The sequence below is a fragment of the Dipodomys spectabilis genome, unplaced genomic scaffold (assembly GCF_019054845.1).
Source record: "Dipodomys spectabilis isolate Male_0828 unplaced genomic scaffold, ASM1905484v1 ptg000059l, whole genome shotgun sequence".
NCBI lineage: Eukaryota > Metazoa > Chordata > Mammalia > Rodentia > Heteromyidae > Dipodomys > Dipodomys spectabilis.
Window position 1 is genome coordinate 5,341,623 of NW_024870736.1, and position 10,091 is coordinate 5,351,713.

The 10,091-nt window shown below is 42.1% G+C and overlaps 1 non-coding gene across 1 annotated transcript; it reads left to right on the top strand.

Moving 5' to 3' along the window:
* Positions 1-6,477: 6,477 nt before the first annotated feature.
* LOC122108447 lies at positions 6,478-6,585 on the top strand. The gene has a single exon (XR_006147578.1). It is a non-coding gene; the product is annotated as a U6 spliceosomal RNA (small nuclear RNA).
* The last annotated feature ends 3,506 nt before the right edge of the window (positions 6,586-10,091 follow it).

Here is a 10,091-nt window from a genome sequence, read left to right on the forward strand (position 1 = left end):
CCCAGGACTGGAAAAAAATAAAGAAAAATAAAAATTAGCCTAATATACTTGGCCAAACAGTTAATGAACTCACCCCCTACTATGATAGTTCAATGGCTTCTCTGTGTGATGTTAGCTGGTATTGATGTTGATACTGGAAATTGCTTTTCTAGGTTTGGTTCAGTCAGTCTGGAGCACAGTTGACTTTTTGCAATGGTAAATTTTGAAAAAAACTGCTTATAGCAGGAACTTGTTCTAAACACACACACATAAACATATACACATATATATCTGTTAATGTCTCAAAATGAGAAATTCCTTGTTTATGTAATGTTTATAGGATTCAAGCAATGGGATATTGTTGTCCCTAGATTTAACGCAACATGGCTCTGCAGCTATATAATTTTGTGCTGTGATTATCAGTCACATCTGGTTCCACACTATACAATGTAGCAAAATTGTTCAATTCCATTTGTATACTTTTTATGTCCTTCAGTCTTTCTTTGAATGCCTGAATTCATTTTGCACATCACCAGCATATTCAAGCATCACAGAAGTGCTAAGTGACAGTGGTCACACCCAAATCCTATCTACTCAGGAAGCTGAGATGTGAAGATCCAGGTTTGAGACTGGCCCAAAGAACAGAACTTCAGACTCTTTTCTCCAATTAATCACCAAATCCCTGGCTGGAGTTATGATTCAAATAGTAGAGTAAAACCATGAGTGAGAAATCAGTGCAAAGCCCTGAATTCAAGGCACATTACCAGAAACACACACACACACACACACACACACACACACACACACACACACACGTCATGTTTTGTCCTTCCAGAGAAGGGAAAACATCACTTTATTCCTTTCAAGTGACACTGTCTACATCCTTCAAGTGACTTTGTGATTGCTGGTAGGAAGCTAAGAAGCTGGTTAGGGCCCTGTAGCCTGACATTCAGCTCTGAGGCCTACTTGGTCATGTCCACCATCAACACTAGAGCCCACCAATGCTTTCTATCATTGAGCTTGCTGACATTTTCCCTTCCTCTCCATGATCTGCTTGACTTCATCCCATAGTATTAAAAAACTTCATAAGGTGAGGAGAAGGGGAATCCCAGAAACAGGTGAACCAATTCAGCAGAGACACTCACTAGACACTATGTTCAAAATGAACTATACAGGGCTGGGAATGTGGCTCAGTGATAGAGTGCTTGTCTAGCATGCATAAAGCCCTGGGTGCAATTCCTCAGCACCATATAAGCAGAAAAAGCCAGAAGGTGCACTGTGGCTCAAGTGGTACAGCACTAGACTTGAGCTGAAGAGCTCAAGGACAGCAGCCAGGCCCAGAGTTCAGGGCCCATGACCAGCAAAAAAAAGAAAAAAAGAAATGAAGTATAGAACTTGGAGGAAAGAGGAGATGAAGTGAGAGAAAATGAGTGAGGGGAATAATACTGTTCAAAAAGTAATGTATTCATTACCTGACTTATGGAACTATAACCCCTCTGTGCATCACCTTTACAATAAAATTTAAATTAAAAAATAAAACATAAAAAAGGATAAACATGGATAAACTTAAAAAAATAAAAACCTCATGAACCATGCTCCCAAGACTCAGTGGCTCAGTCTAACAAGGCTTAGGCTCAGAGTCATTAACTTCTTAAACTAACAACTATTAAACCCTCTGCTGTTGACATTATTGCTGATATCCTATTTTTGAGCTTCAGTGATATACACAGAGACTTTCTTTGTTGTATGATGCAGTGGTAGGTATATAGATTAAATCACATGAGTCAACACCAAGACAATTCAATTCTTTCTTCTTCTTTTTTTTGGGGGGTCCAGTCGTGGGGCCTGAACTCTGGGCCTGGGCACTGTCCCTCAGCTCTTCAGCTCAAGGCTAGTGCTCTACCACTTGAGCCATTGCGCCACTCCCGGCTTTTTTCTTTTTGCTTATATGGTGCTGAGGAATCGAACCCAGGGCCTCATGCATGCAAGGCAAGCGCTCTACTACTGAGCCACCTTCCCAGCCCTCAGTTCTTTCTTGAAAAATGCAATGGTACCCTTTCTTTGGAAGCCAACCATGGCTTGAGCACCATCCACAGTCAGGTCACTTGACATTTCAAATGTTAGACCAAGTTTTTTTCAAGAACAGAACAAGTGTCACTGGCTTGAACTCAGGGCCTGAACGCTGTCCCTGAGATTGTTTTGTTCAAGGTTATACTCTACCACTTGAGCCACAGTTTCACTTCTGGATTTTTGGTGATTAATTGGATATAAGAGTCTCACTGACTTTCCTGCCCCAGCTGGTCATGAACTGTGATCTCTGATCTCAGCCTCCTGAGTAGGTTGAATTACAGGCATGAGCCACCAGTGCCCAGCTAAGTCTTCATCTCTTGTAAAGCCATGCACGGCTTCCAGTGGACAGAAGTTCCCTCTCCTGTACTCTGCTGTTATGCAGAAAGACAGCCACTTGGATAGTGCTCATGATGGTTATTGGCTTATCACATACCACTGAGAAAAATTGAAAATCTCCTGCAAAATCCTTTGGTGATTTTTCAATATTTTGTGCTAAGGCAGTAATCCAACCTGAGACTGTTGTCTGAGACAAGCTACCACTCTGAAACAATTTTACTTTCACTGCTGCTAATAACTCCACAGCAGTAACCATGACATAACTTCTTTCATAAACTCTCCTTCAGCTTCTTTGGGATTACCTCGCTTACTACGTAACTTGGTAGAACGCGGTCTTTTTCATGAGGCCTTGTGAAAGTGACTTGTGAAGAGCATTGATTTTATCTAAATACATGTGCCCTCCCAACTCACTAGACTGGGCAAGTTTTGAGTGCTAATGGTGCTCCACATTGGCTTTTTAAAATATCATCATTATTATTATTACTAACACATCACCACAGACTAAAGATATAGGTTTGCCCATGGCTTCAACAACAACAAAAATAACCATTTCTCCATTTCTCACAGGTAGATTAATTCTCTGCATCAACTTTTCTTTATAGTCACTATTTATAAGATATCACACTTTCTAAGTTTTAATATCTTCAGTGTGTGTGTGCATGCTTAAATTCAAGGTCTTGCACTCTTTCTGGGATATTTATTTATAGCTCAGGATATTTTTTAAAGCTCTACCATTTGAGCCACATCTCTACTTCTGGCTTTTTATGGTTAGTTGGAGACAAGAGTCTCACAAGTTTCTCTTCCTGAGGAGTCTTCAAACCAACATCCTCAGAAATCAGCCTCCTGAGGAGCTTGGATTTCAGTCATAAGCCACTGACACCCAGCTTTGATCACCCTTCAAACTCTGCATCTAATATTTGGAACAATGTCAATGTTTGTGCCATGGTCTCTTGAGGTCTTTTCTTTGTACTTTAATTTCTACCCAAGACTCAGGTTTAGTGAGGATATTGATTTTAAAATGTCTGGATAAAGTTTGGATTGAAGTTATCACCTGGACTCACAAAGAAGTCAACATATCTCCCAACATATCCAGCAATAATCTAATCCCTATCATCATCACTGGATCCACACAGTATCTTAATACTTTTCCAACATGTGCCCTCACTATCTGCCTGCCACTGACTGTCCTCTGAAATACTGCAATACAGGCAGCTAGGCCACATGCAGTCAAAAAGAAGGAAACATGTCTGTTTTACCATGTACTTGTATTTATCCTGTCTAACCCACACTGTATGTTCCTTATCCCTCAAAATTTGCATTCTTATTATGATTCATTGCATAAAATGTATATTGCTATGGAAAAAGTTCCTAGATTTATTGATTTTTTTTGTATATGTGTCAGTACTGAGGCTTGAACTCAAGGCCTGATGAGCACTGTCCCTGAGCTTTTTTACTCAAAGATGGTGTTCTACCAGTTGAGCCACAGCTCCATTTCCAGCTTTATCTTGGCTACTTAGAGTCTCATGGACTTTTCTGCCTGAGATGGCTCAGATCTCAGTCTCCTCTGTAGTTAGATTACAAATATAAGCCATCAGGGCCCAGTTAATTATTGAATTTTGAGTTGCAGCTTCAGTTTTCTTGGAAGGGCCTAACAATTTCACAAGCCTTACCTGTCCCATGGGCTGGACATTGTCAATCCCTGAGCTAAGGTTTTTCATATCCTATCTTACAACTAATCCCTAAGTAACTCTTTAAAACCACCATCATACACCAACTTCCACTGCCTCAACATCAACCAAGTTTCCAGCTCATGAACTCTTAGGAACCTGTAGCACATGGGCATCAAAGATGGTGCTAAGAGGGAGTTGAGTGGGCAGAGTCTGAGTTGTTTATGTTAAAATCTGACTAGATACTACAACCAGGTGAAGTGACATCAGTGCGTGAAGAGCTCGTGGACAGCAGGGAAAGCACAGAAAACTTAGGCGCATGATAGGGTGACCTCTGCAGTGATTGGTTGGTTCCTTTTCCTCCCCTTCCTTGCCAGTCTGACTGTCTCTGAGGCTAAGGAAGGCTGGGGAACAGGCCACCAGTGCACTGACCTTTCCTCGACCCGGTCCGTCTTCCGTGGGACAGTCGAAGACCCAATAGGAAACAAACCAAATTTTAACCAAACCTATCCCTTCTTCCACATTGGACCTATAAACTAAAACACTCTTGTATGGTTTGGTGGGTCCTGAGCCCTAGGTCCACAATAGCCTCTTTGGACTGTTTTGGGACCTTCCATGCCTCAAGAAAACTGGCATATTTCACTCTTCTAAGGCAAAGAAAGAAAGAAAATTTTTAAAAGGCAGGTGCAGTGGTTTACCTGCAATCCCAGCTACTTATGATAGACATTCAAGGTCAGCCCCAGCAAATGTTAGACAACCCTTGCCATCTCAACAAAAAAGTAAAATGTGATAGCACACACCTATATACCCAGCTTATCTGAGAGGCATAGATAAGACTACTGTGGTCCTTGTGAGGTTTTCCATTTCAAATTTGCTTACTACTTATTTAGACAGAGGTGACAAGAGAAGTTAGTCAGCCAATGTGTGCCTGATTTCCATTTTACTGAAAACCAATAAAAAGGGAAGGACTCCAGTCCCCAACGACCAAACCAGCCACTTCTCTGTGTCTGAGTCCTTCTTGCTCAAAGTGCTAAGACTGAGTGCCGACTCCTTTCACAGTGACCTCTGCTGGACAACTGGCTCCAATGATTGAAACTGCCCGCAATGGTCTGTCCTGTATCATTAAGTCACAGTGCAAAGCTTGCCTCTCCACTGAAGTGGTCATCATCACCCATTGACTCTTCATTTCACATTTTCTCTCTGTGTGTGGCACACACGCCACTCCTGAGGCTTGAACTCAGGACCTGGGTGCTGTCCCTGAGCTTTTTTGTTCAAGGCTAGCACTGTACCACGTGAGTCACAGCTCCACTTCTGGCTTGTTGTGATTAATTGGAGGTAAGAGTCTCACAGAACTTTCCTGCCCTGGCGGGCTCCGTGAACAGCTAGGATTACAGCCTTGAGCCATCGCCCATCCTGCTCATTTCACGCTTTCTTTACAGCAAGGCTCCTCTGTATTCATCTGGCTCCTTTACCAGAATGGAAGTTCCTGCCCACTGACTTCCCACTGAGTCTGGGGCCTGACATAACAGGTACTCAGGATTTGTTGAAGGAAGGTCTGAAATGAGTGTTTGCCAACACTCTAAGATCTTTTCTTAGAGACCTACTCTGAAGAAAAGGCCAGACTCTGAAGCCAGGCTTGCTCCAAAATCTCAATTTCTTTTACCTAGTAAGAAGGGTGACTGGATGTTGGTGTGATCTCCCAGAGCCTGTCTGTTCACCACTACAAAGTGAAGGTTTGGGGTGATGCCTATAAAGTGCCTGGCCCTTAGCAACAACATGATCAACTACTACATGGACTACTGACACTTCCCAGACCTGCAAAGGTCTCTGGCTTCAAAGGCAGAGCATTGCTGCTGGCAGGTGAAGCCAAAGCGTGATGCCCTGGGGTTCTCCAGGAACCCCAACGGGACCCCAGTCTTGGCTAAGGTCCGGGTTGAGGGTACTAGCGTTGCAATGGGCTCCACCAGCAACTCGGAACCTTTTCCTGCGTCTTGGAAATTGGAGACTCCATGGATATCACGGCCCCGCTCACCAAATATGCTCAGGAATTTTAGGGAGCTTGGGGACGTGGCGTTGTCACAATTCCCAGCCCAAAGTCCAAGAAGGACAGGTTCCAGGTCCCGCTATTTGCCAACTGGCCCCGAAGAAGCATGCGCAGTGCGCGCACCACGTCCCAGAGCTCCACCCCCAGCCTCGCCCGCGGCCATCTCCCATGATTCCCTAATTTGCATATACAATGAAAGCTATTAGGAAAAAAATGACTCATTTTGGGTATTCATAAAGGCACAAACATGTAGTATAGTATTCATAACAGCATAATTTTCTGAATGTTCAGTCATTTGGAAATACACAATTTAGTAGTCACCGTAAGTGAAAAAATTTCTGATTTCTTATCTTATATACCTTGCCAGAAAGGGTTTAGGTTGTGTTTGCTTTGGCAGTGCGTGTACTAAAATTGGGATGATACAGAGGGGATTATGCATGTCCCCAGTGCAAGGACAGCATGTAAAGTCATAAATCGTTTCGTATTTTGGACCCTTTCAAAGGGTATCTGATTCCCTTCTCCCAACGCTTAACATTGAAGCCGAAGTAGTGTTACCCGAATGTGTCCAATTCCGGTGTAAAACAAACCAAGACCTAGTGTAGTAACAGAACATGGGTATCCTTACCATAAACAAAGACCTAGTGTAATAACAGAACATGACTATCCTTACAGATGTGTGCAGATGACTAAGTATTGGTAGTTGAGCTCTTTACTTGGGTACTTTCTGTTAGCTTTTTGACTCAAAGATTAGAGCTCTACCACTTGAGCCACAGCTCCACTTCCGGCATTTCAGTGGTTCATTGAAGATGAAAAGCCTCATGGACTTTTCTACCATGGCTGGTTTCCAACTCCAGGCCTCAATTCTCAGCCTCCTGAGTAGCTAAGATTACAGGTGTGAGCCACCAGCACCTGTCTCATTTCATTCTTAAAAAAAAAAAAAGATGATGCCCACTATTTATTCTAGGGCCATCCTGTGTCTTTGAGGACAAATGAGCTTTAATATTCTCAACAGTCTCACCCTGTGATATCTTCGTCACCTTTTCAATGGAGGCACAGATGTAGAACAATCTGGACCAGATGACTTGACCACCTAGCAGTCGAAACAGCATGAGACCTCTGAAGGCACAGATCCTAAAAAGACAAGGACCACTGGGTGGCAGTGTTTCATGCCTCTAATCCTAGCTACATTTCTTCCTATTTTCCTGGGAAAGTACCCAGGCCCTTGGAACTGGGATCTTCACATTTCAGACTCCTGAGGAACTAGGAGCCATGGGCTTGGGGCCCATTTTTGTTCTTTCCTACAGAGGTGAAACAATGCTTTCCAGGTCATAGCAGACAATTGGAGTCTGTGGGACAGACTCTTTTTGTGTATCTGCCTTGGCTTGTGGCTTTCCTCTACACATAGAATTGGACAATTTCTGCCAGTTGATTTTCCTTTCTCTTCCCCAAAATGCCTGCTGGCACTTGGGAAAGACGATTCATGGGGACTGACCTAAGGGTTTGTTTTGTTGTTGTTGTTCAGTTATGGGGCTTGAACTCTGGGCATTGGCCATGTCCCTGAGCTCTTCAGCTCAAGGCAAACACTCCATCACTTGAGCCACAGTGCCACTTCCCTGACCTAAGTCTTCTAAAAGAACTGTATTCTTTCTGACATGACCAGTTTGGGGGGCCAAAATTAGGAAAGACAAGGTTAATAGTTGTAGAAATTCCAAAGACCTGGCTGACTTTCTTGGCAGAAGACTTTGGTAATTTCCCTACCCTTTGGACACAGGTTGGAACTGAGGGATGTTGTCTAAAACTGGGTATTTGTGGATTTCCAAAGTGTGTCCAGAAAATTCAAAAGGCCAGACTCCACAAGCACTAGCTTGTCTCCTTCCCTGCACAAATGGAAGGCCACAAACTGAGACCCATTCAGGGAATCTTTTGTCTCCTGGCTTGAAAAATGAATGAAAGTTATGATCTTATTAAGCATAGATAATATTAGCACTTATTGGTCAGGAGCTATTCCCTGGGCTGTACTAACATTAACTCAGTCATGCACAAAACAGTTTGGAGGCAGGGGATGCTGGGTCATGTTAGTAAGGGCATGTATTCCTGTCGACTCCAACCTCTTGAAAGTTTCCTTTAAAATCATGTTGACATCAAACATAAGAATAGTCCACACAGTACCCAATGTTCCTGAAGGTACACCTTTCACATCAGTCTTAAAGTTCACAAAGAAGAATTTAAAGTTTCTACATTCACAAGTACAATTATTATCAAAGAGAACAGGAAAAAATTCCATTAGAGAATACTGAAAGTGTTTCCTCTCAAGCATGGGGTCAGAATTTCACATTATTCCTAGAGATTGAGTTGGGTGTTGTTAATATCTGCCACTTGAATAAATTCTGTACTATGAAAACACCATGAGTCAGAAAATGATGGAAGAGGACCCTATCCTTTCTTGTTGTTTCTGCTCTCCTTGTAAAGAGGAATGCTTGATGGTGAAGGCTTTGTGGCAAATGGATTGTCTGACAATTCTTTTGGAAAACACTTGGAAAATTAAAGTTTACTGATTTAAAAAAAAACCCAACCTTCCTATGTAGTAGGTGTTATCATTTCCTCCATGTTATAGATAAAGTAGCCGAAGCCCAGAATGTCAGCAATTTGCTCAGTATCACACAACTACAGAATTTGCACTCTTTTTGTTTGTTTATGCCAGCCCTGGGGCTTGAACTCAAGGCCTAGGAGCTGTCCCTTATGAGCTTATTATCTTTTTCCTTCAAGGCTAGTGTTCTACCAGTTGAGCCAGAGCTCTGCTGGATTTTTGGCAGTCAATTAAAGGTGAGAGAAAAACATGTATTCTGCTGCTGCTGGGTGAAATATTTGGTAGATGTCTGTTAAACCTAGTTGATCTATGCAAATGTTTAGATCTGAGTTTTCTCTGTTTAGTTTTTATCGAGTTGATCTATCTAGTGGGGAAGGTGGTGTGTTAAAGTCACCAACAATTAATATCTTTGGATTTATGTGGGATTTGAGACAAAGTAGTGTTTCTCGGATAAATTTGGGTGCTCTGTTTTTTGGCGAATTGATATTTAGAATTGTAATATCCTCCTTAAGGAGAGATCCCTTAATTAGTATGTAGCAACTTTCTTGATCTCTTCTCACTAATTTTAATTTGAAGTATATATTATCTGATATTAGGATTGCAATTCCCACCTTTTTATGAGGGCTGTTTGCTTGGTGGATTTTGTTCCAGCCTTTCACATTGAAAATGTGTTTGATTTTATGGGCAAGATGTGACTCCTGAAGGCAGCAGATAGAAGGATCTTCCTTTTTAATCCAACTAGACAATCTATGTCACTTAATTGGAGAGTTAAGTCCGTTAATGTTGAGAGATTGGACTGAGAGGTATTTGGGAGTTCCTGCCATTTTATCCACCTTCTTCAGGGCTGCGGCAACTGGGCTCTTCCTATATGGGTCTTGGATTCTCAGTTTGGATGCGGTTTCTTGGCCTTTATTCTGATCTTGTTGGTTTTCTATGTGTAGGACATCTTTAAGAATCTTTTGTAGGGCTTATTTGTTGGTGGAGATATATTGTTTCAATTTTTCTTTTCTATGGAAGGTTTTTATTTGACCTTCGGTTATGAAGGAGAGTTTAGCTGGGTAGAGTATTCTTGGTTGATAGTTGTTTGTCTTTAGGGCAAGGCATACATCATTCCAGGCTCTTCTTGCTTTGATTGTCTCTGCTGAGATATCTGAGGTGATTCTAATTGGTTTCCCTTTATAGGTGATTGATCTTTTCTCCTTGACAGCTTTAAGGATGCTTTCCTTGGTCTGAATTGATCCTGTGAGGATTATAATGTGACGGTAGGATGTCCTGTTCTGGTCTGGTCTATTTGGAGTTATAAAAGCTTCTTGTATCTAATAGGCCTATCTTTTTTTTTTTTTTTGGTCCGGTAGTGGGGCCTAAACTCTGGGCCTGGGTGCTATCCCTTAGCTCTTCAGCTCAAGGC